This window comes from Sinocyclocheilus grahami, unplaced genomic scaffold (genome assembly GCF_001515645.1).
Source record: "Sinocyclocheilus grahami isolate Dianchi unplaced genomic scaffold, SAMN03320097.WGS_v1.1 scaffold98.1, whole genome shotgun sequence".
In the NCBI taxonomy this organism is placed as follows: domain Eukaryota; kingdom Metazoa; phylum Chordata; class Actinopteri; order Cypriniformes; family Cyprinidae; genus Sinocyclocheilus; species Sinocyclocheilus grahami.
Window position 1 is genome coordinate 501,343 of NW_015505277.1, and position 9,149 is coordinate 510,491.

At 39.8% G+C, this 9,149-nt stretch overlaps 1 long non-coding RNA gene across 1 annotated transcript in view; it reads left to right on the forward strand.

The window, feature by feature from the left end:
• Window positions 1–354: 354 nt before the first annotated feature.
• Window positions 355–9,149, forward strand: part of LOC107588016 (uncharacterized) — a 14,291-nt gene continuing 5,496 nt past the window's right edge. Inside the window, exons 1-2 of the long non-coding RNA XR_001609532.1 lie at window positions 355–422; window positions 1,077–1,158. This is a non-coding gene — a long non-coding RNA (uncharacterized lncRNA). The remainder of the gene's footprint in view (window positions 423–1,076; window positions 1,159–9,149) is intronic.

The following is a 9,149-nucleotide window of genomic DNA, read 5'->3' on the forward strand; positions in this document are numbered from 1 at the left end:
ATTTATTTATTTAGAGCATGTGAAATTTTAGTGTATTTATTTTTTACTGTATTTTTGCTTTTTACTGTAATTATACTAAATGTATTATTTATTAAACATTGGTGTATTTTACATTTTGCTTTTGTTTTAAAATCCAAAAAGCCATTTGAGGTGGTGTGTTACTGTGACTATACCGTGGTAAAATATCTGTCCTCTTCACATTGTGGCTAAAATCACCCTTAAACTCTGCTATGTCACTGTAATGCATCGCCTCGCAAACGTTATTGCTAATAAAGCTTTTTGGTGCTTGTAGTGGCGGTAACTGCTGTTCTTCCACAATTTAATTTCTCTCTCTGTCTCTGTTTGTCTCTGTGTTGTTCAAACTCTCAGGTTTACGAGCACTCCTTCACTGCGGACTACATCATTTGCAGTCTGGAAACTCCGTAAGTCGCTGAGCTCGTATACCAGTCGCATTAGTTTACAAAGTCCATTTGTCATTATAAACCAAGGAAAACATCGATGCAGCATTTCGCTGCTCACGTCACATGTCGAAGCCATTCATAGAACTGAATCCATTCCATACTGCTATCCTGTGGTCCTACCAACGATTTCCCAGCCTGTCTGTCCCATGATTAGCACAGAGACGTACAGCTCGTGTCACCTGTAATTTTTGGGCCTGCAGTGCACAGAGCCATTGCACACAACAGCAGAATAAAGCATCTATATTTATGAGCTCTGTCAGACGGAACAGATGCTGACACAGCGCTGGGCCGCTGCCCCGGCCGGATTTAACAGCGCACTGGGATATACTATCACTGTTAGATTTCCTGCCGCAGGAATTCCCTCATGGTGCTTTATTCGCCGTGCAGTTGTGTTGGGCTGTGTAGTACACCGTGATGGAATCAATATCTGTTGGCACACGCTCCACTGCACCAGGTAGAGGAAGTGTGCACTGTTAGCCCTCTGAAGACATGAATGTTTGACTGATTGCCAGTCTGGCAATCAGTCTGTCTGTCTGGGTCAGTATGGTCAACTAGTCTACTTGTCATGCAGTATACAACTAGTTGATTAGTAATGGCTTTGCTTGTCTTTTACAGGGAAACGTGGATTCTGAACCCTCCAGAAGTGCGAAACGCTCATCTGCAGTATGCAGGATGGGGACCGCGAGGCCAGCAGCTGGTAAAAACGTCATTTCCCACACTATAAACAAAAAAATTGCAATAAAAAACTGGCAGTGGAAAAAAACACAGTAGGAACATTTTAGGTTTTACAGATTGAACTAAATTTACAGTATATTTTATTAACTTATAGAGTGTCATGTTAATATACCAACCTACCAAAGCAAAACAAATATATTGTGCTTTTGTACCGTTATAATACTCTGATAATCACCAAAATACACAGGTAGTAATAAGAAAACCAGGTAACACTTTATTTTAAGGACTATACTATAGGGCTGTCACTAACGATTATTTTGGTAATCGGTCGATTATTCTGCCGATTAATCGAAAAATCTGATAATTTTTTTGTGATAAAAATAGACCTAAGCAAACAACAGATTTTAAATGACTTAAAATACTTATACTAGTAATGAGGAAATGATAATTGTTTAAAATTAGTTAAAATATCAACAGCAAGAAATCATATGGTTTTATTGAACAATAAAACAATATAATCATAACTTATAGACATTATGTATTATAGCAAATGCCTGAAGAGGGCGCCAACAGCCTGAAAATTGTTTTTACATTTTACTGCGCGATCTAATGCTTTTTTTTATATTGAGTGAACAACCTTTAATTCTATAATACTTGATAGAAATGCTACAGCCACTGTCATTTCTTGAACAAGAACATGTGGACATCAAAACATGCAAACTCCGTTAGCAAAAACCGTTAGCGTATTTAGAAAGATAGTGATCTATTTTCCTGTGTTGGTGTAGGTTTATAAATGATTTACCTTATAAATTCCCAGATGAACGTTATAAGCAATTCAGACTCACAGCATATGCAAATATGGACTTTGAGATGGTGCCACACATGTAAATGATAACTGTTTGTGTGGAGCAGCATTTACTGTGAACGAAGCTGCTCTGAGATGCACGTAACCTACACGCATATAAATAAAGCGCATATTAAACCGGCAACGCATATATATTTATTTAATTGAATCGCAGCCTTTGTGAATTCACAATATCACTATGCTTTATTATGATTTTTTAAATGGTTTTAATATTTCACGCAGCCTTAGAAAACCTTCTGATGATGCTTTTCATGGATTCTCGTCCGTTGAATGCACCATTTCCGGTATTTTGCCAGTTAATCGAAACAAGCAAAATACATTTGAGGATTTTTTATAATCGAGTACTCGAATTTAATCAAGGAATCATGACAGCCCTACTATACTATCTATAGGACTATAGCCTACTTATTTTAAGGAAATAAGTGTCCACTACACTGATAGAACTGCGCTCAGTGCCTCTTAAAACACTGAGTGGCACCGAGTGGAATTTTTTCTCAGTACAGTTCACACATGCACTCAGTTGTTGATTGGCGGGAAAAGGTAGAATGATAGACGTGATATTGCACAAATTAGAACATAGAATCATATTTAATTGAATCGCAGCCTTTGTGAATTCACAATATCACTATGCTTTATTATGATTTTTTAAATGGTTTTAATATTTCACGCAGCCTTAGAAAACCTTCTGATGATGCTTTTCATGGATTCTCGTCCGTTGAATGCACCATTTCCGGTATTTTGCCAGTTAATCGAAACAAGCAAAATACATTTGAGGATTTTTTATAATCGAGTACTCGAATTTAATCGAGGAATCATGACAGCCCTACTATACTATCTATAGGACTATAGCCTACTTATTTTAAGGAAATAAGTGTCCACTGCACTGATAGAACTGCGCTCAGTGCCTCTTAAAACACTGAGTGGCACCGAGTGGAATTTTTTCTCAGTACAGTTCACACATGCACTCAGTTGTTGATTGGCGGGAAAAGGTAGAATGATAGACGTGATATTGCACAAATTAGAACATAGAATCATGATTTTCATGGGACACAGTTGACACAGGGGGGACACAGGGGAAGCTAACATTACAGTAGATTATGGACTTGCCAAGCAACAAAACAAGTGGGTACACCTAGGGTATATGCAAATATTGATCCTTTGAAGTCATAATACACAAACAGCCGGTGTATAAATGTGTATGGCCCCGACTACACCACTGAGCAGTAAGGATGCCAAAAGTACTCATATTTTGGTACCAAGTAAGTACAAATAATTTTTTTTTAAATATCAGTAATACAAGTGCCAACTCAATTTAATGCGTGACTGACAGGCAGCTGCAGGTGAGCACTCACATGTGTATTTGTATGTGTGCACTGTAAAGAGCGGCTGCGTCTCACGGTAATGCACCTGCACTTGTAAGCTGTCAGATGCATTTCTTTGTTAATTTCTCGTCTTGGCAAGGTATTGGTGTAAACCCACTCGGTTTGTCTTCAGTGAATGTAAACATGCGGTATGGAAACATCAGATTTGAGTCAAAATATCAGATTGGTACACTGTATAAATGCAGCCTGATAGACCTACTGCTGTCGGTTATGGTGTGAATATAATAATCAAACAAACAACAATATTGACCAAAAAGAGAAAATCACTCACTGCTCAGCATGTATTTCATGTTGAACTGAATAATTATTTGTTTACTTCATCAATAAATACTTGAAGGCTTCATGTCATTGTTTTAGTTACTTTTTTAATTAGTTGATTTTTAAGGATGAGGGATATAGGTAAAAATATATTTGATTTTGTTTTGGAGTAATTAGTGAAACCATTGTTTCAATCAAACAGTTACTGCCAAGTGGATTAAAAATGTTTCATCTTTAAAGAACCAAAGCACTGTACAAAGTAGTTCAAATTATCAGTGAATGTTTTTCACGTTTCTCATAAAAATCAAGGAAAAACGATATCTAGTAATTTTCATCTGCGTGCACAATTAGAACAACAATCATGCACAACAATATTTACCATCATATACACAAGCACTCAAAAATTTGGGACAGTTAAGAATTTTTAAGGATTTTAAAAATAAATGTATTATGTTGACAAAGGTTGTGACAATAAAATTTCAAATAATTGTTATCGATTTGAACACATTTTAAAATATAATGTATTCCTATTATGGCAAAGCTTGATTTTTAGCATTTTAGAATGATTTTAGAAAACATTCTAAAATGCTGATTGTCTTTACTGTCACTTACTCTCATCCTTGATGAATAGATTTTTTCAATAAAACTCTTACTGACCCCAAACATTTGAGCAGTAGTGTATTTGTTGTAAAAAATGTGTAACACAAATTGAAAAAAAAGTCACACATTGAAAAATGATACATTAAAACAATCAAAACTAATTCACGTAATTGGATCTACTAATTCTACAATTTGCAAAATAAGTAAAGCTCATGAACAATGCCACTGTTTAGGAAATATCCTGACCAAATGAAAGCAGTTTATGGCCCAACTTTAAGTGCTTAGAATATCATTGTGGTATTGAAACTGATACTGAGTAATGTGAAATTGCTATCAACGATTGAAATCTTGGTATTGTGACAACCCCAATTTGCAGCCACTTTAACCACTTTAGATCCCTGAAAAGATACAAAAATAAAAAATCCAATTGCAGATTTGAATCACATGACTCTACCTCCTCCTCTCTCCTTCTCTTTCTGGAAATAATCTCAGTGGTTTATGGCACAGGCACACAAAAGACTCTGACTGAATTTATGATTTCACATATAGGAAAGCTCACCAGCGCGACTCATCTCAGAGACTTAATGAGTATGTGTGATATTAAATAATTAGGACATCCCGTCGTTCAGGACACATCCTGTCATGTGTCCTAAATGTGTCCATGCCAAACATGGTATTACACATCTCGACATGCATATTAAATATACGCAGCATAAAACTCTCCCCTCAGATACAAGAATCTCAACTTTTTTCAAATACAGATGAGCTGTCAGTTCAGAACACCTTGAACTGAAATTAATTCAGAATAATTCAGCTCATCATATATTCATGGGCTTTACTACTTTATTGGCCTGGCAGAACAATATTTCAGGATTTCTTCAGATGTGTTTGTTCTGGTTTTTATAGTCGATATCTGACAGCCATTTCTCACCATTTGACGGAAAAACATTTCATGGAGGAAATACAGTAGAAATGTATTTGGGTCACAGATGTTTATGGAGATTGCTTGCTTTTATAATATTCACACCACATCCCTGTTATTATTTTTAAAGTTACCTTGAGACTTTTACACTTGCATACAGCTCCACTTTAGGGGTTTAAAAACAGCATTAAAACCCATTGTGTATTTCTGGTTGTCAATAATTTTTTGCCAGACTCTGTTCCGTGTTTTGTGTGTGTTTTGCTCCCCATGTGTTTCCATGCCCTTATTTGGTTCTTCCTGTTCCTGTTCTAATTATGTTTATTGTTTTATTGATCCCAGGTGTGTCTCGTCATTCCATCGTCATGTCATTTGTGTATATATAGTGTTCCATGTTATCAGTTCGGCGTCCGGTATTGCGAATGTCTGTTTATATCTACCTCATCTGCTACGTGTGTTTTCCTGATTCCCTGGTTATAATTAAAATCTCCTCGTTCCTTCGCTCTGCGTTCCCGCACAGTAGTGAAACATGACAGAATACCGGACCGTGACAGTAAGCAGCGCCCCTTCTCCCCGTGTTTGTTTTTCGTTTTTTGAAAAGTGTTTTGTTTTCCTATTCGTTTCTCCCTGCCGACATGGAGAAAAGAGCGATGTTCAGCCACGACCCGCTCACCTATGCGAGGGCATTCCTGCTGATCGCCCTCGCCAGCTCCCTCGATGGGGAGACCCTTGTGACTCTGTTCCGGCTCGGGGTCACTTACCATCAGTCAACGGAGCTCCCAGACACCACCAACCTTGACTGGAAGGAGGCGGTCATCCGGTGTCTGTAGAGCCTCCTATCCCGATCCAGAACCTCTCCGCCGGCCGTTCCACAGTCAAGCCCGCCGGCCACTCCAAAGTCAAGCCTGCCGGCCGTGGCATTCCCAAGCCCGCTGGCCGATCCAATGCCAAGTCTGCCGGCCTTGACATTCTCAAGCCTGCCGGTGGTTCCTCAATCAAGCCCGCCGGCCGTGGCTCACTCAAGAGCCAGAACCCAGAGCTCGCTCCAGTGTCGGCTCCAGCCCCAGAGCTTGCCCCAGTGTCGGCTCCAGCCTCAGAGTTTAGCCCACGGAGGGCTCCTGTTCCCAAGTATAGCCCACGGAGGGCTCCTGTTCCCAAGTTTAGCCCATGGAGGGCTCCTGTCCCCGAGTTTAGCCCAGAGAGGGTTCCAGTTCCCGAGTCTAGCCCAGTGAGGGCTCCTGTCCCCGAGTTTAGCTCAGTGAGGGCTCCTGTCCCCAAGTTTAGTCCAGAGAGGGCACCAGTCCCTGAGTGTAGTTCAGAGAGGGCTCCTGTCCCTGAGTTTAGCCCAGAGAGGGTTCCAGTCCCCGAGTCTAGCCCAGTGAGGGCTCCTGTCCCTGAGTTTAGCCTAGAGAGGGTTCCAGTCCCCGAGTTTAGCCCAGAGAGGGTTCCAGTCCCCGAGTCTAGCCCAGTGAGGGCTCCTGTCCCCGAGTTTAGCCCAGAGAAGGCTCCAGTCCCCGAGTTTAGCACTGAAAGGTCTCCAGTTCCCATGTCGAGCCCAAGGAGGGCTCCAGTCCCCAAGTCAAGCCTAGGGAGGGCTCCTGTTCCCGTGTTTAGCCCATGGAGGGCTCCTGTCCCCGAGTTTAGCCCAGAGAAGGTTCCAGTCCCCGAGTCTAGCCCAGTGAGGGCTCCTGTCCCCGAGTCTAGCCCAGTGAGGGCTCCTGTCCCTGAGTTTAGCCCAGAGAGGGCACCAGTCCCCGAGTGTAGTCCAGAGAGGGCTCCTGTCCCCGAGTTTAGCCCAGAGAAGGCTCCAGTCCCCGAGTTTAGCACTGAAAGGGCTCCAGTTCCCATGTCGAGCGCAAGGAGGCCTCCAGTCCCCAAGTCAAGCCTAGGGAGGGCCACTGTTCCCGAGTTATGCCTACAGAGGGCCTATAAAAATTATATTCCCCCCCCCCGTGGAATTGTTACAGTGTGGGACGCGCCTTCTGGGAGTAATGTCAGTGGGGGCAATGTCAGACTCTGTTCCGTATTTTGTGTGTGTTTTGCTCCCCATGTGTTTCCATGCCCTTATTTGGTTCTTCCTGTTCCTGTTCTAATTATGTTTATTGTTTTATTGATCCCAGGTGTGTCTCGCCATTCCATCGTCATGTCATTTGTGTATATATAGTGTTCCATGTTATCAGTTCGGCGTCTGGTATTTTGAATGTCTGTTTATATCTACCTCATCTGCTACGTGTGTTTTCCTGGTTCCCTTGTTATAATTAAAATCTCCTCGTTGATGTACTCCTCGTCTCCTCGTTCCTTCGCTCCGCGCTCCCGCACAGTAGTGAAACGTGACACTATTCATACATGCTTCAGCCGTGTAAATGAGCAGTGCCTGTGTAACTTGGCCTCCTCCGTATGCTGTAACTACACCATCTGGCCTTGAAAAAGCATATTTTTTTTATTGACAGCCATTAAAGTTTAGCTATGTATCTTGGTCATGTGCAATCTGCAGAACCACCATTGGGATAATTGAAAATGCTAAGAGATATATCATGCTTTTCATCTCACCTTAATTCATTAAAACATCAAAACTGTCAAATGTATTTTTCTAAACAAACAGAATAGATAAAAGTCTTAAATGCCATTTGAAGATTGGGGGGTTGTTGTCAAACGGTGCTGTTCCCCTTGTGAAAAGTGCACATTAGCATGCTTTTAAAAAGAGTACTTATTACAGAAATAGAATACTGTAAAAGAATATACTTAAGTGCAAACTGAATGTAATGTTTTTGAACACTTGTAGCAACTCATAATGTAATAACTGTGCATAATGTAATACATATTACATTATTATTGTAATAAAATGGTCATAATGTAATAATTTTCTCTAAACATAATAAAATCTTGAGCTCATACTTGTAATAATAATTTTTCAATGTAATAAAATTTGTTCACATAATGTAATAGGCTATTGTATGAGAAATGTATTACATTATGAACACACTGTGGCAACTTATAATGTAATCACAGTTCATAAGGTAATACCAGCACACAATTTAAAACAAGTATTATTATTATTATATGTTTACAATATCATAATTATCTTTCAATAGAATAATTTGAGCACAAAACATAATCATAGTTTTGTTAAAAGAAAATTAGGCTTATTAAGCTACATTGTGAATTACTAATTTTGTGATTATGACATGCTTCATTTTTTAGATATTGGCCTGGTCTCACAGACAGGGCTTAGACTTAGCCAGGATTAGGCCATAGTTAAATTAGGACATTTAAGGAATTTTTATAAACGTGCCTTAGAAAAAAAAATCATTACTGGTGTGCATTTTGAGACAAAATAAAATAACCACGCCCCTCCGACAATTAGTCTGCTGTGACTGAAAGATGAGAGGAGGAGCGCAAAAATAAAACCCCATCCTCTGCTCAATATTCCATTTCGGCTGGAAATATGCCACCACACTGAAATCCATTTCTTCATCAACTTCCGGTTCACGCGGACTTTAAAGTAAATATGTCAGCAAACTGTGCTCTTTCAAGGATGTGCATTTAATGCATGGCAAAAGTAAGAACATAATCTAAGTGTTTAAAACATGCAATGTTGAATTGCCAACTGTTCCCATATTTAAGCAACATTCCATATTAAATCCATACAGAAAGCAGTTTATCATGTCACGCCCAGTTTAGGGAGCTAATCATTCTCACAAAAAAAAACAAAAAACCCAAGAGCACCCTTATGGCGCTTTTCCACTGCATGGTACGGCTCGGTACGGTTCACTTTTGGGGGGTTTTCCACTGGGTACAGTACCTGGTTCCTGAAACTGTAATAATAACATATTTGGAAAACTCTTCTGTGCATATTTACATGTGCACTCTGGAGAGCATCAGATGTTTTTATTTACAATGTTTGCAGCATTGAGCAGTGTAGCTAATCACAGACACGTCCATTGAACCGATTAACTGAGATGAGTGACAGTGCATTTGAAATTAAAATT